Below are 24,140 nucleotides of genomic sequence, written 5' to 3' on the forward strand. Positions count from 1 at the left end.
CCTAAGTACAGGTTGGTTCAACTGAGCACATTTTCAGGAGTTATGAGGTGAGCTCCTGTATACCTCGACCTTGGGAGATAAAAAGGAATTTTGAAAAGCGGTCTATGTCCCAGAGCATCAGACTAGTTAATAGAACTTTCTGAAGTGTCAAACAAGATCACCACAGGCAATGTGAGAAGTCAGTCCCAGAAGGCGAGGAGTCACTTGGAGGAGACTGAGCAAGTGTCTGGGTTCTGGGCTTTTAGGCATGGCATGTGGGGATCCCAAACCCTGCCACTCAGACTTTGCATCTGAAAATTGTAGGTTTCAGAGGAAAAAGAAAACTTAAAGGGAGAAGTGTTTCCCAGAAAGTTCCAGAAAGCATACGAATGCTCTTCTGACAAAAACAGCTATGGTAGCCTGACCTGAAGGAGCCCGAATCACACTGCACAGAAGTCCCCCAGGAGAAACAGTGGGATGGCCAATGCGGACCTGACCCATGCCCTTGATTCAGCCTTCCCTGCCACCTGGCCCCGACATGGAGCACCTCCACCCTCATGGACTGCGCCCCTAGAATTGCATCCACATCAAAGCGACTGAGGATGCAAACACAGGTAGAGTACTGACACTAGGAATCTTAAAACAGCCATCACAGAAAGAAGGCGGTCAGGCTATCCCCCTGGCCCCATGCTGCCATCACAGAATGTTCGTGGTAATGGTCAAAAAAGAAATGACCCAAGAGTTAGTACCCCACACACAAAATATAAATAAATATAAAAATCACTCTTCCAGCAGGCTTTACATTTATACACATTCACTTTGCTGACTTTCCTTAGGCAGAAGAGCCAGGAGGTAATGTTGGGGTTGATTTCCATATATCACATAAATACTGCATTTCTCCAAGTGCCAGTGACACACACAGGCAGAAGTGCTCCCTAACCTGCAATTTTGTCTCTTCTCCCAAGCACCGCACATCCCATTATTTGTTCAGTCTCCATCATTGTGGTTTCCTTATTCTTTATTACCTGCCACAGCACACATTCCAAGTGACAGCAGAGCAGCATTCTGCACTGCAGCCCTCAGAGTTTGACTGGGTTTCCCTCTCTTAAGGCTCAAAAAGGCAAAGGACCATCCAACTGGAAATTCTGGCCTGGCTTCAGATAACTGAACAGCACATCCGTCAGGTACACAGGAAAATGTTAACTTTAACCGTAAGAAATTGATCTGTGATAAAGAGCAGCATTTGGCATCACTGTGAAAAGGATGGATTCGTCCATAAGTGCTGCTAGGAAGGAACCACTTTGGGAGTAAGAAACAAAACTTATATCTCTGCTTCTGCTATGTATCAAAATAAATTTCAAATGTAAGTTATTTAAATGGGCAATGTAGAAACAAAAACTATATAAATATGTAAACAAACCTTTATGCTACCTTGCAGAACAAGTCCATTAAATAAATAATAATTTAGTTTTTGGGTTTTTTATATTTCTGCATATCGAGGGCCAATCTAACAAAAAACTGGCCCATTGTGGAAACTTTAAGGTCTTTAGGGCAGTAAACAACCAGAGTGGAAAGAACACAGGTTTTCTAATTGAATTCCAGATTCCCCTTGTCTCAGCTCTGGGACCTGGGCAAACGACAATCTCTGCCTCTCAGTTACCTCAGGTGGAAAAATGAGACTACTATTGCCAACATCATAGGACAGAACAGGGGTTGGCAAAGGTTTTACTGGAACACAGCCACACTCATCTATTTTCTTATTGTATATGGCTGCTCTCACACTACAGTGGCAGAGTTGAGCTGTTCTGACAAGAGACCAAGGGGCCCTGCAAGGCCTACCTACCATAGTTACCATCCAGCCCTTTACAGAAAAGGTGTGCTGAGCCCTATCTTAGGACATAGAGCAACACTTCCCTCTACCCTCTGACTGACAGCCTTCTCTACTCCAGGGCTGCAGGTGGCTCTGTGGTTAGGTGCATGGTCTGCCAGACACTCATACCCTTCAGCAGGGCCTGCTGGTAACCCCCAGTAAGAGACTGCACACTGCCTTTAACAGATGGGAAAGGGCATTCAAGCAGCTGCGGCTTCCAAATTATAGATCCCTCCCCACAGCTCCAAAGGTCTCCTCAGCTTTGCTTCTGGTCCTCCTGCTGTCCCCACTCAGCCTCCTGCCCTGGACCTTCTTCCTCCATCCTCACCAGTTCCCCAGAGGTGGCCGCACCTCCACCCAGGGTTCACCTCCACCTCTCCCCAGCAGATGCCCAAAAGCCACATGCACCACAGCACTTCACTGGCTCCTCTGCACCTCTCTGCTATGTCTCCCACCACATCAAACCCACTCTCCTGCTCTTTAGCCTCTGTGCCTTGTCACAGGTGCTCTGAGGGCCTGGAAGTCCTGGGTGCTTCCCTGACTCTTCAAGTTCCTTCAAGTTCCAGCTCAGAAATCACCTCTTCTGTGACTCCCTCACCCACTGGCTGTGGCAGACATGCAAGCCAGGAGGCCCGCCTGTCTTAACCATGCCCCTCTTCACAGATGCTGACTCCACAGGGCTCCCATTCCCCCTAGACCCAGTGGCAGCTGGTGAGATGTAGGGTGGCTGGCTGACTCGAACTGAGTATCATACAGTCTTCCAGAAGCAAGGATGGGCCACAGGCTGAGTGGAGATGAGGAGGATGAAGCTGACGCATCCAGCCTGAGGGCAGACGGTTCTGAGTTGCTCCAGCAAATCTATCTGCTGGAAGCCAAGCTGAGGACAGTTTACAGCTTCTTGTCACCAGGTGCAGAGGCCTGGCCAAGGGCAAATGAGATGCAGGAACAGAGCGGCAGTCCACCAAAGAGAAGAGGGAGTAAAACCCCTCCAGGTAAGCCCACATGGTGCAGAGAAAGTGCTGAGATCTGCAAAGTGGCTGGCATGTGAAAAGTCAAGCATAAGCCACCACAGTGCCCTGCAGCCTGACACTAGGGCAAAGCCACATAAGAACCCCACTTGGAAAAGAATCCTATTGATTCAGTGAACTTGCCACTGACTGACAGGGTCTCCTGCTGTACAAAGGTAGCCAAGATGGTTCACTGAGGGCGACTTGCTGAGAGAATTCAGCCACAGGAACAAGGCGGGCATGTAGGAATGGCCACCCCAGCTCTTGCCCAGCTCCACGCAGCACCCAGACCCCTGTGAGCCCCTATAATACTCTGCCCTTGTGTCCTCCACCTGAGCAGGTCCTGAGTCACCCCAGGAAACACGCCCAGGAGAGCTCATCGGGCCCTCTTTCCTAAGCCCCCACCACGCAGGTATGCACCTCCACACCAGCGCTCTGTCCTTTGCAGTGAACTGTTCATCTCAGGTGCAGCTATAGAGGTGCCCTCATCAAGCCACAGGGGCTCCAGGGCCCAGCACAGCCCCTGGCCAGGGAAAGCATGAGAGATGTGTAGAATGAGTCAAGGGCCAGATGAATAAACAAATTAATAAACAAGTGAATAACCAACTGACGCCCACTGCTAAGATCTGCCCTCATCTCTAGCAACTGAGCGTGGGATGGGCCAGGCAGAAATGTCAACGGTGTTTAATAACAAGTTCAAGACCTCACCAGAGAAGCTAACCACCAGATGAACAGCTGTAATTTTCTGCCCTAGTGACAGGGATTCAAATGCAAACTGAGCTTTTTCCAATTGTCTCAGGGATGGATACACATGGAAAAGAGGGGACAAATTCCTACTTATCATTACCATGACCTAAAACCTGACCAGTCCCTCCTCAGCACAGGAATCCCAGATTTCAAATACATCAGCAGGGCAAGGACCAAGCTCGTCACCCAGGAACTCAAACATAAACACAGACACCACTACAGCTAACACTCCACTCACACAGTGATTATGGGTGGTAGAGGTTAGGATATAAAGTCCTGAAGCAGTGCCTGGAGGGTGGGGGAGAGACCTCCCATGTCAGCCATCAAAGGCCATCCAGGGGGAAACTATCTTGAGATCAATTGATCTTCAACTTCCTTTTCAAAATAAAAAAGGGAGAACTGTGGTAACTAGATAGCTACATCTGGATGGCCTGTGCATGCAGAAGCATACACACACACACTCACTCTCTCACACACAATTACATAGAGCTGTGTAATAATTCTTTAGCTTTGTATAGCGTCTTTTCCCAAAGACCTCAAAGAGCCTTACAAACACTCCCCTGGGGCCCATCCTCAGTTATATTTAAAGAGAGCACTTATGAGGACACATGCCCAGAAATAAAAAATGTCCTTCTGTGGATATATACTTAACCTACACCATCATTTTTCAAACTTAACATACTGCTTTTTCTATCTTTTTCTGCCTACCCACTCCCTTTCCTTTGATCTCCAAGAGAAAGGATAAACTATATTGAGCTCTAAAACGTAACTTTAAAAAATCAATCTTAGGCCCATTCCAGCTTTTTATTCTGTCTCTCCTGCCTCCCCTTTTCCCCTGCCCACCCAGGGTTCCTACTTTGAAATCTGTTATGATGGGAGAAAAAAAAAAGACCCAAGATATGTTACCAGTGCTCAGATGGCCAGTAGCTATCATGCATTGTTTTCTGTCTGCCCAGCAAGGTGAGGGTGAGAAGCACTTTAAATACGCCATTTCATTAACTGTCACATCCTTGAGAAGCAAGGTTTATTGCACATTATATGGATGAGAAAACAAAGGCCCAGAGACAGGCGGGTGACATGCCCCAGGACACAAAGCAGGGCAAGGACCCACACTCAGTCTGGCTCCCCTGGAAGCCTGTCCCTGACCTGTGCTCCCCCCGACCCAGGGTGCCCACTCCCTCAAGCTCACACCAACTCCCAGTGTATGGCCTGTCCCGACCTTTCTCTGTCCTCATCCTCTGGAAAATCAGGAATCTGATTAAATCCTGCCCTCCCATCATCCCACCAAGCTTTGAAACTACTATTTCTACACAATCTGGATAAGAAAAGGTTTGAGAAACCCATGGCAACAGAGAGAAATATAAGAAAATCACAAGGGACAGAAGAAAAATACTTGGCAATATCTCAATAAAGTTCTAGATCTTTCAGTCTTACATACATGTAGTTTTTAGGTTCTTTGCTCATTCTTGTGTGTGAACACACATACATGTGCTTGCACTCACTCTCTCTCTCACACATACACACACAGTGTTTGTTTATAGTAACTTATAGTGCAAACCTTAAGGCAGGTTCCCAAAAGCAAATGCAGACAGAGCCTCACAAGTAATGACAGTGAACACAAGGAAGTTTCCAGAGGGACCTGGGGACAGTTGGAAGAGGGGAGGACGTGCCCTGCCTAGGCAGCAGACCCTGCCTCTAGTCCACTGTCCCATGCAGGGATTTATGTGGGCTGCCATCAATGTGTCCGATGTGTCCAGAGAAGACAGCACCCACCTTTTCTATACAAATATGACTTAACAAAGGTTCTTACCAAGCAGACCCAGTGGGTCATGGGACAGGCCAGCACTTTGAGATCCCCTGCCCTAAAGTTTGAGCTCCTGACCACAGGTTAGTTTGGAAATGTCAGGATAAGCACAGCCTCTTCTTTAAAAAATCAACTCTCTGTTTCACATCAGAGAATGACAGAAGTGTCGAGTTGGAAGGGGCTACAAGGGACTCTAATAAGGGCAAAGACCTCAGGAGGTGAAGAGACCAGAACTAGACCCCCAGGGCAGCTCCCAGAAACCTCAAAGTGACAAACTCAGAGACCAAAAAAGGCCGGAGAACCCCTGCCTTGCCCCACACAGAAAAGCCTCTAAGGCAGCACCTGATTACACATGAAATTGTCAGATTAGGAGTATGGAGGGGTGGGGGAACCTATTTTTTTCTCTCATTTATCAGAATATAGTTGATACACAGTATTATATTGGTTTCAGATGTACAGCACAGTGACTCAATAATTACATACATTTACTAAATGGTGTCTTTCAATTTCATGCTTTTCCACATATATTATTTTCTTATCAAAGAGTCAAGAAGCAGTCTCTTCATTTATCTCTAAAAAGAAAAGGAGGTCCCAGCACATCATTCAGATTTAAGGATGTAGCCACAGGGACCAAACACAGAAACAGTTTTAAACGTTGCTTCAAGGAGAAGACATAGAACCAAGTGACTTATCTGGCCAGTAAAAAGAGGGAAGGGGGTTGGAGGGAGTGGCATAGTTTTGTTTTCTTTTTAATCAGTATCTTAAGGAATTCACGTAACATAAAATTACCCACTTTAGAGCGAGTTCAGTGGCATTTAGTACGTTCAGTGTTGTGTGGCCATCACCTCTGCCTCATTCCAGGCTCTCTGCCAGCCCAGTGCAAACCACATGCCCGTGAGGCAGGGTCTCCCACATCTCCCCTCCCCAGCAGCCTCTAATCTGGTTTCTGTCTCTGTGGCATTTCCTATTCCAGATATGCCACATAAACTGAATCCTACAGTACGTAACCTTTTGTGTCTGGCTTCTTGCACTTAGCATAGCATTCTCAAGGTTCTTCCAAAGCATAGCTTGTCTCAGCTCTTTAATTCCTTTCCATGGCTGATACTATTCCACGTGTGGCTAGACGACGTGTGTTCATCCATCCATCCACTGGTGGACACTGGGGCTGTCTCCGCCTTCTGTGAATAGCGCTGCCATGAACATTTGCATTCACGTGCTTGTTGGAGACCCTATTCTCAATTCTTCTGGGTAAACACCTAGGAATGAAACTGTGGGGTCATGTGGTGATACTATTTCACTCTTCACAGAACTGCCAAGCTGTTTTCCACAGTGAAGTGACACAGTTGTTTAAAATCCCTGCATCTCATGGAAGAGTTCAGAAATGTGTTTGGTAGATATCTATGTCTTCACCCCCCCCAAGCACAGTCAATTCTTCCTTTTGCCATATTCCCCTCAAATATTTTAACAACAAATTACATAGTTGAAAAACAAATTTTGGAGAATGAGGCAGGGGGTTGAGAGGAAGGGTAGAAGACAGCTGCTCACCTCAGATGCTGTCACAGGGCACAACAGACTGGCTTGCTTAGCCATTATATGTGAAGCTGGCCTCTTCTCTAGCAGTGTGCAGGGAAGAGCTAGTTAATGCTGAACTGTTTTACAAAGAAAGGCCCAGTGAGAAACATGTACCAGTGAAGTGTCTGAGTTAAGGGACAAGTGGAATACAAGTGTGAACCAGATTGTGTCAGATAAATGTGAAGCCACAGAAAGCAGGACCCACCTGCTCTTCATTGCAAAACAGCCAACTTAGCAGGTATTCGTATAAAGAGATAGTACATTCCACAGCAGTATTCACCCGGGCACTAGTGAGTAACCTGGGCCACCATTCTGCTGCTGTCCACTTGGTAACTCAGAACCCCCCCCACCCCCACAGCCTGTGCTGTGCAGCAGGGACCAGCAAAAACTCCCCTGAGCCTCTTTGGACACAGCATGTCCTATCCTGCTGCCCCCACCCCTGTCTGTGGATCTACTGGCCTGGCTCCTGAAGCCACACAGATCTGTGACCCTGTGTAAACTGAAGAACCACCTTCCTCCTTGGGGCTGTGAAGCAGAACCCCATCCCTACTGCAGGACAGGATTCCCAGCAAGAGGAAACAACACTGGTGGCACTGCTCCTCCCCCACAAGGTCAAAGACCCCAGTGCCAGAATTATCTGACCCCAGATAGGTAGAAATAAACCAGAAGTGGCTCCTCCCTGCTAGAGCTGAAGTAGTGAGGGAGCTTAGGGAGCCACACAGTGGGGGAAGGTGGCCTCAGCCATGCGAGGACAGGGCAGATGACGGCAGACAGTAGGGTAACGCCTCACCTAGGCAGTGCTACACATTAGCACCACCTAGGCAGCTATTAAAAAAAAAAACTAACAACCAAGAAACCAAAGCTCAGACTGCACCACAGCCTAGCTAACCCAGAATCTCTAGGGGGACCCGAGTATCCATGTTTTTGTGGGAAGCACGTCAGCTGATGTGGAAAGGTCCCAGCAGGGCTGCAGGAGACCCCAGGCTTAAGACAGCAGCACAGCAGCCCTGGGCACAGCTAACATCCGAGGCTCCTACTGCAGGCAGGCACTGCCCGGGGCACCTCACAGACTTCACCAATGTCGGCCCTCCCAACAGCCCCCGAGGTACATGCTGTCGCCCTTCCTGTTTTTCAGATGAGCAATCTAAGACTCAGAGAAGTTAAATAATCTGTTCTGGGTCACACAGCAAGGCAATTAGGGTCCTGCTGTGCCTAAAGCCTGTGTTCCTCCAATGAGGCTGCAGAGCAAGATGGCGGAGGCCTCTGTCCCCAGGATTACAGTGGTTTCTCTGGGGAAGTTTTCAGGTGTTTCCTCCTCATGGGAAAGGTGACTGATCATGTACCCCAACATGCAGACAAGCCCTGTTAACTGCTCCAGCCTGGTCTCAGACGTATTCCTGTGAAGCAGAGTCCACAGCAGGGCTAAGAGCATTAAAGGGGACACAGCGCCCCCAGAGGAGGCATGGGGTTTCATTGTGACAGCGAGCAGGCCTTAAAGGGGAAGGCCGACGGGAGAGCTTCAGGTTCTAGCTATCCCCTGCACGTGGCTATTTTCCATCCACTGCCAACCTTGAAGGATAAGTCTGGGCTTGGCTGTATTAAAGGAACCAATGAGTTATTTCACGGAACTGGTGATGTCATCCCCGATTTTACAGGTGGAAAAAAAAGAAGTTAAATGACTTAGCTAATAACAGCTGCTAGCAGGTGAAATTGTGCATAAATTGTCTCCAAACAATCACACGAAGCAGGGGCTAGACTCAAACCCAATTTATAAATAGAGAAACACTGAGACACAGATCAGAACGCAGGCCATTTGACACCAGGACCCACAACCCTAACTACTAGGTGATCTGTCTCCCAGCCCCACAGTGTGCTCTCAGGGCTGCATGCTGGCTTAGTATTTTACCCCCAAAATCAACATTCTCTAGACTCTCACTGGAGAGACAAAGTCTCAGCAGGTGCTGCCCAGCTTGGCCAGAAGTCACGTGCTTCACCCAGCTTCACCCTGTTCCCCCTCCACTAGCAGAGCCCTGAGGAAGGAGACCTGGAGACAGCTGCTGGGGATCCAGGGCCGCCTAAATGCAAAGGGGCCCTGGACGCTGGGGCTGTGAGAGCAGTGACATTCCCTACTTTAGTTGAGCTGGCTCCAGCTGGCTTCTGTCACCTGAGAACAAATGAGTCACTTCATATGCTACAACTTGGAACCTACATTGAGTTGGCACTGGAGACAATGTGACCAGCAGGCTGGGAGTTGCAGAACGAGGAAACGATAAAAGCAAAGTTGTGTGATGTGGTCACAGATGAGGATGCCAGGTCAGCCACTAACTGGCAAGGGGCTTTAGGCATTTCACATCCAGTTTGGGTCTATGAGATGAGGAGGTTAGACAGCTGATGCTCTAGAATCCTAGCTCTGGGATGCTGCAATTCATCAGGAATAGCAGATGAACCATTCCAGTTCCTGGCTCCACAAGCAGGGGAACACTAGGCATGTCCATTGCCTGCTCCTGTCGGCTGGCTGCTACTATTTGGCATTAACCAATGCACCCAGCAGACACATGACCCTGACCTGTCCAAAGCCCAGGGCTGCCAAGGCTGACAGCCGCAGCACCAGCATCTGCTACAATGGCCTCATGCCCAGCACAGTGCTGGAGTTAAGTGATGGCAAGAAAGATTAACTGCATGTGAAATGCCCGTAAATAATTAGGACATCAGATGCACAGCTTCCTCCCACCCTCGGGCTGTGATATATGTATGAGCGATTCCCAAACAGAACCACACACAAAACCTGCAATTAATTATTAGCACTGAGAGGGCAGAGGCAGCTCTCACACCAGCTCTAGGTGGCCCTGCACCACAGCTCAATCCTGATGTCTGTGACACAGAACACCAGCTCCACGATGCCAAGAAAGACTCTTGGTCCTAGTCCCAGCTAGGCTATTTACCCTCTGTGCAGCCGTGGGCATCACTTACCCTGAGTCCTCCTGAGTTTCCCCACCTCTGAAATGGGTATGCTGGCACCTGCCACCCACCTCTGAAATTACAGATGCAATTCGACAGAGAGAGGCCGTGAGTTGCTCTATAAATAGAATATGTGACGCTAATCTCTGCTAAGCAATGACGCCTCAAGCCACCTCCTCAGACAGCTAGAAGGGAAGCAGAATGATGCCCCCAAGTCATGTAACACAAGCAAGGCCTAGAGGGGAGGACTGACAAATTCAGACGCCCAGACCCAAGCAGCCAAGAAACAATGGAAATCAGTTGGCTCTCCTGACACCAAGCCCACTGGGCTGACCCTAACGAGCACTGTGTTTCCCATCACTGCTGCCAACTGCCACAAGGACTCCTCCCAGGGCCCTGATGACTCAAGAGGTGACCTCCAACACTGGGCAGCACACACGGGCCTCCCCCAGAGCTGGCAGAGAGGAGGCAGGAGTTAAGTGTCAAGCTGCCCTGTTGTCTTGCCAATGGGTTTCAGCCCCAGGCAAGTATGCTATGGATTCAGTGTGACCAAAAAAATGACAGCAAAACATTCTTGGACTGAAAGGGTTATACCCAACTTTATTTCCAGGTGGCTGGTCAGTCACTAAACTCCCGTTCACTCAGCAAGTCTGTGTGCAGCAAGCCGGTCTCTGCCTCTGGGCCCCTCTGTCCACACAGTCATCCCACACAGCCATCCTCTGGGCCTCTATCTTCAGCACTGCCACCACTCCAGCCTCTGCTTTACTCTCCTGCAGCCTTGCAGCCCTGGTACCGTGTCGTGCACAGAGCACTGGGCGGAGCTCTTTTTATAGAGTCAACAGCCATGTATTGCCCACAGGTGTGCAGTGAGCTAGTCAACCACAGCTGGGTGAGAATCCTGGCCACAGGAACTCTCATTTTATCCACACCTGTGCAGGTAACAGAGAGTCCTAAGCTAACAACAGGAGGATATTCAGGACCAGCCGTCTTAGAGGAAGAATGTAATCACAAACTGAACAATTAGTGGCCTTTAATATTCACAGATTTAACACTCTTTCACCTTTAGAGCCCAGGTTAGACATCCTCTCCCACGGGCCTTCTGGATTCTACAAGATGAAGCCTAGTCTCCTCCTGGGGCAGGAGGCCTGAGGACCTTCAGCTTTTACAAACCCCCCTAAGTGGTGAGTCTTGTGTGAGCAGGAGTAAGCCTACCACCTCTGAATTTCCCTCCTGTGTCTGGCCTAGTCCAGGGCCTGAAAGTCTTCCTCGCAGCTGGAAGGGACAGTGTGACTCCATCTGGACCACTGGGTTGTAAGGGAAGTCTGCTAGGTGGACTTGTGGGGAGGCTCTTTTCCTGATAAAGGGAAGCAACAGCAGGTGCTGCTCCTCCTCCCTTGCTTCCTGCTTGAAGATGGGTATGGCACCCAGAACAGAAGCAACCATCCTGCAAACATCAGGTGACAGACATCAGGATGAAAGTTAACAGGAATTAGGACAAAGCTGCTGAACCATACCATAACTGCCTCCAGACGTAATGCCTGGTTAAGCTGCTGGGCTTCAGTTACATGCAGCTGAAAGCATTCCTGAGCCCCTACACCCAGTACCCTCTGGAACTGAACAATAACCTGGGCCCTCTTTGCCTCTGAAGCCCTCCCTGGGATCACCCCACACCGGGCCCAAATCCCACTCAGAAGTGGGTCCCCAGACCCCTTTGAGCTGCCATCTGTTACACTGGGGATCACACTACCTGCACCCCAGGTTGGCCTGGGGACCAAGCGAGATGAAAACCCCAGTTGGGATGTGACCACCAGGATGTGAGCAGGGGTGAGCCTATCATTTCTGTCTCACACCCAGTAGGTCTGCAGTGTCACTGATTTCTCTGTTGTGTACAGCACAGCCAGAAGAACTCCAGCTGGGGTCAGAGGGGGCTTCAGTGTGAAACACGCGGCTCTGTGAGTTACCTCAGGCAAGCGACTTGACCTCTCTGAACATTTTCTTCACCTGTAAAATGGGGAGAGCTATATTCACCTCCTATAGCTGTTCTGGGATTAAATAAGATGAAGGGGAAGCACCAACCTCAGTAGGGACTGGAAGGCCCACCCCTCCCTCCTCCTGTTCATGCTCCCCGCCCTGGGGCAGAATCACCCCAGATCCAGCCTTCCAAAGGAAGCTTAAGGAGACAGCAGTTCCCCTTGTGGCCACTAAGTTCCTTTCAGCTAAGCCCCTTCGCCTCCCCGAGGAGGAGAGGTGAGGGAGGAAAACCTCCTGTCAGAAACGACCACTGCCTGACACAGAGGGATTTTGCACCTAACACACAGCCCAAGAGAACCTCTCCCTTCTTTCATGCTGAACCCGTTCCCAAAAACGTAAAAAAGCCACAGAGGAAGGCCATCCTGGTCTCAGATGGTTGGGGCCTGGGGCCTTGACCCTGGAGGCCAGCAGGGAGAGAGCGTGAGGACTGAGGCCCTCCATCCGTCACCTGATTCCTCCAGCTCAAAAAACCCTGCAGCCAGGCAGGAAGTCTCCCTTTGCACACGAACCTGCAGTCTGGGTGTTTTTGTGCTGAGAGTTAGTACAAATGCTGGGCCTCATCGATTACTTCCTAGAAGGATGACTCCAAATAGCCCAAGAAACTTGAAGGAAAAAGGAAAGCGTGAGATGGAGGCTGATCGAACGCTCATGCTGGGAGGACCAGGTGCTGTGAATGCCCAGCAGTTGCGAGGTAGGCGCTGACTACTCGCAGCTGCGCTGCACCTCGAGGAGGAGGTGGTGCTTGTGCCCACACACAGGCCGTGAGGCGGGCCGAGGTCCCACAGGGGGTGCCCACAGGCAGGAACGCAGCCCCCAGCCTAAATCCAGGCTCTTTCCTCATGGCGGTCCACAGTCCTTTCTGCCCCAGGCTGTTCCTAAAATCGAGGGAGGGAGCGTGGGAGACCTGTGTGCACATTCATTCACGTTCATGAGCACGCTGGTCTCCAGGTCCCGCCCCTCCACTAACAAGCTCACAACCACCTGCTCCAAGAAGGGTGGCTCCTCACGGACTGGGTGGCTCCAAGTCCTCCCGCTGCACCTGCCCTGGGCAGCGCCAGTGCCTCCCAGGGACATTCAATCACCAACTATTCCCGAGCACCTGCTGAGAGCCACACGTGGCCAGAGCCAGTGGGGACCTAGGGGTCCCTCTCACAGAGCCTCAGACCAGTTGGGGAGACAGATACTAAACAAGTGCAGGAAAATCGTCTCAAACTGGGAGGGATGCTGGGAAGGGCAAGAAAGGGCGGGCAGAATTCTGTGAGGAAGGAGTGGCCAGACAGGAAAGTTAAGGTAAAAACTGAAAGATGATTCAGGGAGGCAGGGAGGGGATTCCAAGCAGAAGGAAAAGGCTGATTCCGGTCCTGGAGGCAAAATAGAACCTGGCAAGTCTGAGGACCTGCCCAAAGGCCACTGTGGCTGGGAAGTGACAGGAACTGGACCAGGGAAGAAAGAAAAAGTGGGGGCTCATCAGGCAGGATTTGTAGGTCAGGCAGGAATTTGGATTTTGTTCCAAGTGAAGAAAAGGGCTACTGCAGGGTCTGGAGGAGGGAGGTGAGCTAGGGAGGGAGCATACCGCTGTCCACATGTCCCACCTGCCCCATGCTGCTGTCCCGTGGATGAGAACAAGGGTGCAGTTCCTCTCTAGGAGGCGTGTGCACATTCCACTTTATTAAAACCTTGGGGCCCCTACGGAAAATACAAGCCACCAGCCTGTCCTCAGGAGGCCAGAGGTGCAGACCCTTCACAGGGCTGGCTAATGGAAGTGACCCACAGTAGAGAGGGTGGCTTCAGATACCAGGGCCTCATTTCCAGTAATGGTGATCAGCCTGGAGCCGCACATTGGCTGGGGAGTCCCACTGCTCAGCCTTCTGGAAACCAGGGGCTTTAAGCAGCCCAGCCCCTCACACCTGCTCCCTCAAGGCACTCTTCTGTCTTCACACCTGGGCTCAGCAGGCTGGTGGGGGGACCACATTGAAAGCTTGCTTCTATGTAGTCTATGGTCTAAGGCATCTGTATAAAACCCACTCACAGGGACAGAAGAAAATCTGAACCAAGCTCTACCTTGAAAGCTAGAAAATTAGTCTTTAATCAGACTAATACACAGGCACCATGCTGCACTGCAGGAGATATTAAATGGGGGGACTGGAGCCTGAAGCCCACTGGTGAGGGCTGGGAATGGCTGAGCAGAAGTAAAATAAAGTTTCCACCTCTGTCCTGCCTCAGGAACCTCTGGGGGGAAAAAAATCCCTAAGCAAGGACACAAGCCCTGTTGCAGTCTGAGAAACTTCCCACCCTGCTCAGCACCGATGCCAACCCCAGCCTGTTTGCTGAAGGGCAGCCCTCGCATTGTTTTCAAAGCATGGGCAAAGTCCATGTTCACTTTGCCCTGTGGAGAAAGAGGGCAGATGAGGTTGCTCCCATTTTTAAGAGGAGGAAATTGGAAGCTGAACAGGTTAACTTTTGGCCCTGCAAGAATGTTCATACCTTATTCACAGGAACTATCTAGAGTCGGTGGTACTGGGCTTTTCTGCTGGAGAACTGGCAGCCTCCAACTGGTCATTCCGTCCCTGGGCTCCCCATGCCCTCCCTGGGCTCCAGGTGGTAGCAGCAATGAGTGCATGCACAGGCGGCTGCACCTAGGCCACGAGGACCCATGCAGCAGTGGGGCCGCCATAGGGGAGAGGCAACCTGGTGCAGTGGACTGAGCCAAGGCTTTGGGTTGAGCCTGGGTAAATCCTCACACCAGGGATCACCAGCTATGTACCTCTGACGATGTGAACCTCCCTGGCCCCCAGCTGTGCTGGGCACAGCGATATGACTGCCCAACTCGCAGGCTTTCCAGGGGAATTCAGTGAATTACAGGCTATAAACTCAGTGCTCACATGAGCACTGTGACACAGCAGACAAGCCTGGACACCTCTTATCCCTTTCCTAAAAGAAGGGACAACACAATACTTCCAAGACCCAAAGAGTTAAGGGGCAGAGCCACAATTAGGGTCTGGACACTTCCAGGGCACCTACCGCCTTGGCCTGCATGGTCAAGTCCAGCCCAGTCATCCTTTCTCATGGAAGTCACTGACCAACTCTCCCGTGACTGGGCCTGGCACTTCCCTTTAGAGAGCATCAGGACTGGCCCTCCAAAGGGACTTCTGGGTCTCAGCCCCAAAAGCCAGGTGACATTCTCCCGCAGCCTCACCTTGACCCCTTCCTCATTCCCATCAGTGCTTCTCTGAGCGTCAGGTGAGAGTCAAATTTCCCTGTCACCAAGAGCACGTCTCGTGCCCTAAGGATTGTCCTAGAAAACCCTGGCCTTCCAATGCCAAACGCGTCCACCATCTCAGCCGGACTGGTGTAATTATCCTCTTTGGAACGACAAACAGAGATTGATACGTCAACAAGAAAATCTCTGTGGTTCAACACTGACCTTTCCCTTTTTTCCTGTAGTTTCTAGCAATTCCTAATACATTCCTATATCTCATTCCAGGGCTGTTAATCAATCCTTGGCCTTAAAAACTGTTTGAGACAGAATGCATTTCATAGCTTCATCAGTACCTAATTCTACCACTGTAAAAAAAAACTCTTTAGAGGGGCGGAAGATGGCGGCGTGAGTAGAGCAGCGGAAATCTCCTCCCAAAACAACATATATCTATGAAAATATAACAAAGACAACCCTTCCTAGAATAAAGACCAGAGGACACAGGACAATATCCAGACCACATCCACAACTGAGAGAACCCAGTGCCTCGCGAAGGGGGTAAGATACAAGCCCCGGCCCCGCGGGAGCCGAGCGCCCCTCCCCCCAGCTCCCGGCGGGAGAAGAGCAGGTAGAGCGGGAGGGAGACGGAGCCCAGGGCTGCCGAACACCCAGCCCCAGCCATCCGGGCCAGAGTGCAGGGCCCTCGATACTGGGAAAACAGGGCAGCAAGAACAGTGAGCAGGCACTGGAGGCTGGGTGACAGAGGACATAAGAAAAGCGCGCGACCATTTTTTTTTTTTTTGCTTTTTTGCTGCTTTGTTTTGGCGAGCGCTTTTTGGAAGTCTTAAAGGGACAGGGACCCCAATACTAGGGAAACAGGGAAGAAAGACAGGTGAGCAGAGGCCTGAGGCTGGCACCGGAGAATAAAGAAAAACAAACGACCACCTTTTTTTTTTTTTAATTAAAAACTTTTTTTTTTTTAATTAAAAAAATTTTTTTTTTCTTGTTTTTTTTTGTGGTCGTTGTTTTGTTTTAGCGGGTGCTTTTTGGAAGTCTTAAAGGGGCAGGGCGGGTCACTTAATCCAGAGGTAGGGAATCCGGGATCTCTGGGCACCCTAACCCCTGGGCTGCAGGGAGCAGGGAGGCCCCTTACGGAGATAAATAGCCTCCCAGCAGCTCCTGCTCCAACGCGACTCCACCACTTTGGAGCAGCTGCCCGAGCCAGGCCACGCCCACAGCAACAGCGGAGATTAACTCCATAGTAGCCGGGCAGGAAGCAGAAGCCCTGTCTGCGCGCAGCTGCGCAGCACAAGCCACTAGAGGCCGCTGTTCTCCCAGGAGAGGAGGGCCACAAACCAACAAGAAAGGAAGTCCTTCCAGCCGTCACTCGTCCCAGTTCTGCAGACTATTCCTATCACCATGAAAAGGCAAAGCTACAGGCAGACAAAGATCACAGAGACAACACCAGAGAAGGAGACAGACCTAACCAGTCTTCCTGAAAAAGAATTCAAAATAAGAATCATAAACATGCTGACAGAGATGCAGAGAAATACGCAAGAGAAATGGGATGAAGTCCGGAGGGAGATCACAGATGCCAGAAAGGAGATCGCAGAAATGAAACAAACTCTGGAAGGGTTTATAAGCAGAATGGATAGAATGCAAGAGGCCATTGATGGAATTGAAATCAGAGAACAGGAACGCATAGAAGCTGACATAGAGAGAGACAAAAGGATCTCCAGGAATGAAACAATATTAAGAGAACTGTGTGACCAATCCAAAAGGAACAATATCCGTATTATAGGGGTCCCAGAAGAAGAAGAGAGAGGAAAAGAGATGGAAAGTATCTTAGAAGAAATAATTGCTGAAAACTTCCCCACACTGGGGGAGGAAGTAATCGAACAGACCACGGAAATACACAGAACCCCCAAAAGAAAGGATCCAAGAAGGGCAACACCAAGACACATAATTAAAATGGCAAAGATCAAGGACAAGGAAAGAGTGTTAAAGGCAGCTAGAGAGAAAAAGGTCACCTATAAAGGGAAACCCATCAGGCTAACATCAGATTTCTCAACAGAAACCCTACAGGCCAGAAGAGAATGGCATGATATATTTAATACAATCAAACAGAAGGGACTTGAACCAAGGATACTGTATCCAGCACGACTATCATTAAAATATGACGGTGGGATTAAACAATTCCCAGACAAACAAAAGCTGAGGGAATTTGCTTTCCACAAACCACCTCTACAGGACATCTTACAGGGACTGCTCTAGATGGGAGCACTCCTAGAAAGAACACAGCACAAAACACCCAACATATGAAGAATTGAGGAGGAGGAACAAGAAGGGAGAGAAGAAAAGAATCTCCAGACAGTGTATATAACAGCTCAATAAGCAAGCTAAGTTAGGCAGTAAGATACTAAAGAGGCTAACCTTGAACCTTTGGTAACCACGAATTTAAAGCCTGCAATGGCAATAAGTACATATCTTTCAATAGTCACCCTAAATGATAATGGGATGAATGCACCAATCAAAAGACACAGAGTAACAGAATGGATAAAAAAGCAAGACCCATCTATATGCTGCTTACAAGAAACTCACCTCAAACCCAAAGACATGTACAGACTAAAAGTCAAGGGATGGAAAAACATATTTCAAGCAAACAACAGTGAGAAGAAAACAGGGGTTGCAGTACTAATATCAGACAAAATAGACTTCAAAACAAAGAAAGTAACAAGAGATAAAGAAGGACACTACATAATGATAAAGGGCTCAGTCAAACAAGAGGATATAACCATTCTAAATATATATGCACCCAACACAGGAGCACCAGCATATGTGAAACAAATACTAACAGAACTAAAGGGGGATATAGACTGCAATGCATTCATTCTAGGAGACTTCAACACACCACTCACCCCAAAGGATAGATCCACTGGGCAGAAAATAAGTAAGGACACGGAAGCACTGAACAACACAGTAGAGCAGATGGACCTAATAGACATCTATAGAACTCTACATCCAAAAGCAGCGGGATATACATTCTTCTCAAGTGCACATGGAACATTCTCCAGAATAGACCACATACTAGGCCACAAAAAGAGCCTCAGAAAATTCCAAAAGATTGAAATCCTACCAACCAACTTTTCAGACCACAAAGGCATAAAACTAGAAATAAACTGTACAAAGAAAGCAAAGAGGCTCACAAACACATGGAGGCTTAACAACACGCTCCTAAATAATCAATGGATCAATGACCAAATCAAAATGGAGATCCAGCAATATATGGAAACAAATGACAACAACAACACTAAGCCCCAACTTCTGTGGGACACAGCAAAAGCAGTCTTAAGAGGAAAGTATATAGCAATCCAAGCATATTTAAAAAAGGAAGAGCAATCCCAAATGAATGGTCTAATGTCACAATTATCGAAATTGGAAAAAGAAGAACAGATGAGGCCTAAGGTCAGCAGAAGGAGGGACATAATAAAGATCAGAGAAGAAATAAATAAAATTGAGAAGAATAAAACAATAGCAAAAATCAATGAAACCAAGAGCTGGTTCTTCGAGAAAATAAACAAAATAGATAAGCCTCTAGCCAGACTTATTAAGAAGAAAAGAGAGTCAACACAAATCAACAGTATCAGAAACGAGAAAGGAAAAATCACGAAGGACCCCACGGAAATGCAAAGAATTATTGGAGAATACTATGAAAACCTATATGCTAACAAGCTGGGAAACCTAGGAGAAATGGACAACTTCCTAGAAAAATATAACCTTCCAAGATTGACCCAGGAAGAAACAGAAAATCTAAACAGACCAATTACCAGCAACGAAATTGAAGCGGTAATCAAAAAACTACCAAAGAACAAAAGCCCCGGGCCAGATGGATTTACCTCGGAATTTTATCAGACATACAGGGAAGACATAATACCAATTCTCTTTAAAGTTTTCCAAAAAATAGAGGAGGAGGGGATACTCCCAAACTCATTCTATGAAGCTAACATCACCCTAATACCAAAACCAGGCAAAGACCCCACCAAAAAAGAAAACTACAGACCAATATCCCTGATGAACGTAGATGCAAAAATACTCAACAAAATATTAGCAAACCAAATTCAAAAATACATCAAAAGGATCATACACCATGACCAAGTGGGATTCATTCCAGGGATGCAAGGATGGTACAACATTCGAAAGTCCATCAACATCATCCACCACATCAACAAAAAGAAAGACAAAAACCACATGATCATCTCCATAGATGCTGAAAAAGCATTTGACAAAGTTCAACATCCATTCATGTTAAAAACTCTCAGCAAAATGGGAATAGAGGGCAAGTACCTCAACATAATAAAGGCCATCTATGATAAACCCACAGCCAACATTATATTGAACAGCGAGAAGCTGAAAGCATTTCCTCTGAGATCGGGAACTAGACAGGGATGCCCACTCTCTCCACTGTTATTTAACATAGTACTGGAGGTCCTAGCCACGGCAATCAGACAAAATAAAGAAATACAAGGAATCCAGATTGGTAAAGAAGAAGTTAAACTGTCACTATTTGCAGATGACATGATACTGTACATAAAAAACCCTAAAGACTCCACCCCAAAACTACTAGAACTGATATCGGAATAGAGCAAAGTTGCAGGATACAAAATCAACACACAGAAATCTGTGGCTTTCCTATATACTAACAATGAACCAACAGAAAGAGAAATCAGGAAAACAACTCCATTCACAATTGCATCAAAAAAAATAAAATACCTAGGAATAAACCTAACCAAAGAAGTGAAAGACTTATACTCTGAAAACTACAAGTCACTCTTAAGAGAAATTAAAGGGGACACTAACAGATGGAAACTCATCCCATGCTCGTGGCTAGGAAGAATTAATATCGTCAAAATGGCCATCCTGCCCAAAGCAATATACAGATTTGATGCAATCCCTATGAAACTACCAGCAACATTCTTCAATGAACTGGAACAAATAATTCAAAAATTCATATGGAAACATCAAAGACCCCGAATAGCCAAAGCAATCCTGAGAAAGAAGAATAAAGTAGGGGGGATCTCACTCCCCAACTTCAAGCTCTACTATAAAGCCATAGTAATCAAGACAATTTGGTACTGGCACAAGAGCAGAGCCACAGACCAATGGAACAGACTAGAGAATCCAGACATTAACCCAGACATATATGGTCAATTAATATTTGATAAAGGAGCCATGGACATACAATGGCGAAATGACAGTCTCTTCAACAGGTGGTGCTGGCAAAACTGGACAGCTACATGTAGGAGAATGAAACTGGACCATTGTCTAACCCCATATACAAAAGTAAACTCAAAATGGATCAAAGACCTGAATGTAAGCCATGAAACCATTAAACTCTTGGAAGAAAACATAGGCAAAAACCTCTTAGACATAAACATGAGTGACCTCTTCTTGAACATATCTCCCCGGGCAAGGAAAACAACAGCAAAAATGAGTAAGTGGGACTATATGAAGCTGAAAAGCTTCTGTACAGCAAAAGACACCATCAATAGAACAAGAAGGATCCCTACAGTATGGGAGAATATATTTGAAAATGACACATCCGATAAAGGCTTGACGTCCAGAATATATAAGGAGCTCTCACGCCTCAACAAACAAAAAACAAATAACCCAATTAAAAAATGGGCAGAGGAACTGAACAGACAGTTCTCCAAAAAAGAAATACAGATGGCCAACAGACACATGAAAAGATGCTCCACATCGCTAATTATCAGAGAAATGCAAATTAAAACTACAATGAGGTATCACCTCACACCAGTAAGGATGGCTGCCATCCAAAAGACAAACAACAACAAATGTTGGCAAGGCTGTGGAGAAAGGGGAACCCTCCTACACTGCTGGTGGGAATGTAAGTTAGTTCAACCATTGTGGAAAGCAGTATGGAGGTACATCAAAATGCTCAAAACACACTTACGATTTGACCCAGGAATTGCACTCCTAGGAATTTACCCTAAGAACGCAGCAATCAAGTTTGAGAAAGACAGTTGCACCCCTATGTTTATTGCAGCACTATTTACAATAGCCAAGAATTGGAAGCAACCTAAATGTCCATCAATAGATGAATGGATAAAGAAGATGTGGTACATATACACAATGGAATACTACTCAGCCATAAGAAAAGGGCAAATCCAATCATTTGCAGCAACATGGATGGAGCTGGAGGGTATTATGCTCAGTGAAACAAGCCAAGCGGAGAAAGAGAAATACCAAATGATTTCACTTATCTGTGGAATATAAGAACAAAGGAAAAACTGAAGGAACAAAACAGCAGCAGAATCACAGAACTCAAGAATGGACTAACAGGTACCAAAGGGAAAGGGACTGGGGAGGATGGGTGGGTAGGGAGGGATAAGGGGGGGAGAAGTAGGGGGGTATTAAGATTAACATGCATGGGGGGGTAGGAGAAAAGGGAGGGCTGTACAACACAGAGAAGGCAAGTAGTGATTCTACAACATTTTGCTATGCTGATGGACAGTGACTGTAAAGGGGTTTATAGGGGAGACCTGGTATAGGGGAGAGCCTAGTAAACATAATATTCATCATGTAAGTGTAGATTAGTGATAGCAAAAAAAAAAAAAAAAAAAGGGCAGTTCCTGTGTGGTAACCTCCAACGAGTTCTACACAAGGGTATAAAGGGCATATAAAAGTGTAGGCAAAGGGTCTGTTTGTGTTTATACAGAGGATCAAAGCCTAATTGGGCTACCCCGAAAATGAACTAAGATACGATATGAAAAAGAACTTCCAACATCTGCACTCTCTGGAAAACTCATGCCAGAAGATGATCATCAAAAAACCCCAACAAAGATCCACGCACTGCTACAGCTGTAGATGCACTCATCCCACCAGCTCCTGGACTTGCCATGGGAATGAGGAAGGAGATATCTAAGCTGGCCTGTGCATACAGTAAAACAACAAAATTGGACTGGATCTATACTATTGGAACTCAACCAAGAATTTGGAGAAGTGCAAATTGTAGCGCTCCAAAGTCTTACAACTACAAACTATTTACTGTTAAAAGAACATATGGCATGTGAACAGTCCCCAGGAATGGGTTGTTTTAATTTGTCTGATTTCTCTCAGACTGTTCAAGTTTAGTTGGACAATATCCACCATATCATAGATAAGTTTTCACAAATGCCTAAGGTGCCTAACTGGTTTTCTTGGTTTCACTGGAGATGGCTGGTAATTACAGGTATGCTTTGGTTATGTAACTATACTCCTGTTATGTTAATGTGTGTGCGCAATTTAAGTAGTAGCTTAAAACCTATACATGCTGAAGTTACTCTTCAAGAAGATATATCAAAGAAATAATCAATCTTCCCATGTTTTCTTCCGCCTGCTACTTCTATAGCTTTTCTTCTTCCTTCCTAATTACAACCCTTAAATAGAATTCGTGCCTCATATCAAATTTACCGAATATCATAATTCTTCCAAGTGGTAAAGATACCTCAAGACAAATGCTGGGCATAGAAGCCACAGGGCATAAATATGCAAAGAAGTAAAAAGCTAACTTTTTCAAACAATAAGGCTTCTCTCTCACTTACCAACTTCACATTTCCCTGTATGGCCCCGGAAGATGACTGGTTAGCCAGAGACGGGTAAGATTCCTCAAGGGAGGAACAACCTAAGACAGGCACAGTCGCAGGGGGGCCATCAGGTGAGAAATTGGGGATCAACAGAGGTGAGGCTTAGAACCTCACCCCCCCATTCTGAGAGAAATCTTCTGCATACGTGGATGTTTTATTGCCCTGGTCTAGCTTGGATTAACACATAGTCTACAGGCACACACCTGATCATCTACATTTGCTCTCTTACAACACTAAACTATGTTTTCTACCTTTATCTTGTATCTACCTACCACTTCAGCATTTTATTAAAAATAATAATAATAAAGAGAGAAATGTGGTATCCACATATAAATCAAGTATAAAAACCAAATGAGTATTCATATTTGAACTGACTGTTTAGAGTTCATAATGCATGAGCAAAACCGAAAGTTTCTGTGATGGCTGCCCTTGTACTGTTCACTATGTAACTTATTCATTATGTAAGAATTTGTTCTACATGTAAAAACTTGTTTGTTATGCCTCAGAAGATTGGAGACTGACAAAAATTAGGCTTGGGGTGGATTAATGATTGTGCATTGAGCATTGACTCCCCTATACAGAATTTTATTGTCGTTAACAACCATTTGATCAATAAATATGAGAGATGCCCTCACAAAAAAAAAAAAAAAAAAAAAAAAAGACAGACTTCCAATGGTAAAATAAATTAGTAACCGGGATGTAATGTATAGCATAAGGAATATAGTCAAGATATTGTAACAGCCTGGTAGGGTGATAGCTGGAACCTAGAATTATGTATATAAATGTTCTACCACTGTGTTGTACACTTGAAACTCATGTAATGTAATACTGTGTGTCAACTACCCTTCAATAAAAAATAATTATTTATAAAAAAAAAACTCTTTAATCAATCTGGGCCACCAATTCCTCATTCTTAAGATGAACAAAAGAACAACTTCCTGCAGAGTCATGGGGAAGATGGGCATGGCTGAGGTTCAGAGCCAAGCAGACGCCCGGCCCACAGAGGGCAATCTACACATCGACACCAGCTCCTCACCTTGATGCCTCTCCGTTCACTCTAGCAACAATGACTAATCACTCCATGGTGCTGGGCCCTAGGCCAGATGCTGAGAGGACATGCAGATAGAAGAGGACAGAGAGGAGACACCACCCCTGATCCCAGTCCCCTGCCCACAAAGAGGGCAGACACCATGGGGCATGATAGGCAAGCAGCAGGAGCAGGGGGCACTGTGATGGAGATCAGCAGAGAGAGTAGAAGCCACCAAAAGTCAGGGCAGGAGGTATCAAGAAATGCTTCCTTAGAGGAAAAATGTTTGCCCAAAGACTTGACAAG

At 47.0% G+C, this 24,140-nt stretch overlaps 1 protein-coding gene and 1 long non-coding RNA gene across 21 annotated transcripts in view; both read right to left on the bottom strand.

Moving 5' to 3' along the window:
• Positions 1-24,140, bottom strand: part of LOC118928528 (sorting nexin-29) — a 599,207-nt gene that overhangs the window by 426,075 nt on the left and 148,992 nt on the right. The gene's annotated exons all lie outside the window — the stretch shown is intronic.
• Positions 9,084-12,579, bottom strand: LOC130679112 (uncharacterized). Its single transcript, XR_008992100.1, has 3 exons — positions 12,478-12,579; positions 10,867-11,938; positions 9,084-10,429 (listed from the first exon to the last, which is right to left on the bottom strand). It is a non-coding gene; the product is annotated as an uncharacterized LOC130679112 (long non-coding RNA).

This window comes from Manis pentadactyla, chromosome 10 (genome assembly GCF_030020395.1).
Source record: "Manis pentadactyla isolate mManPen7 chromosome 10, mManPen7.hap1, whole genome shotgun sequence".
In the NCBI taxonomy this organism is placed as follows: Eukaryota; Metazoa; Chordata; class Mammalia; order Pholidota; family Manidae; genus Manis; species Manis pentadactyla.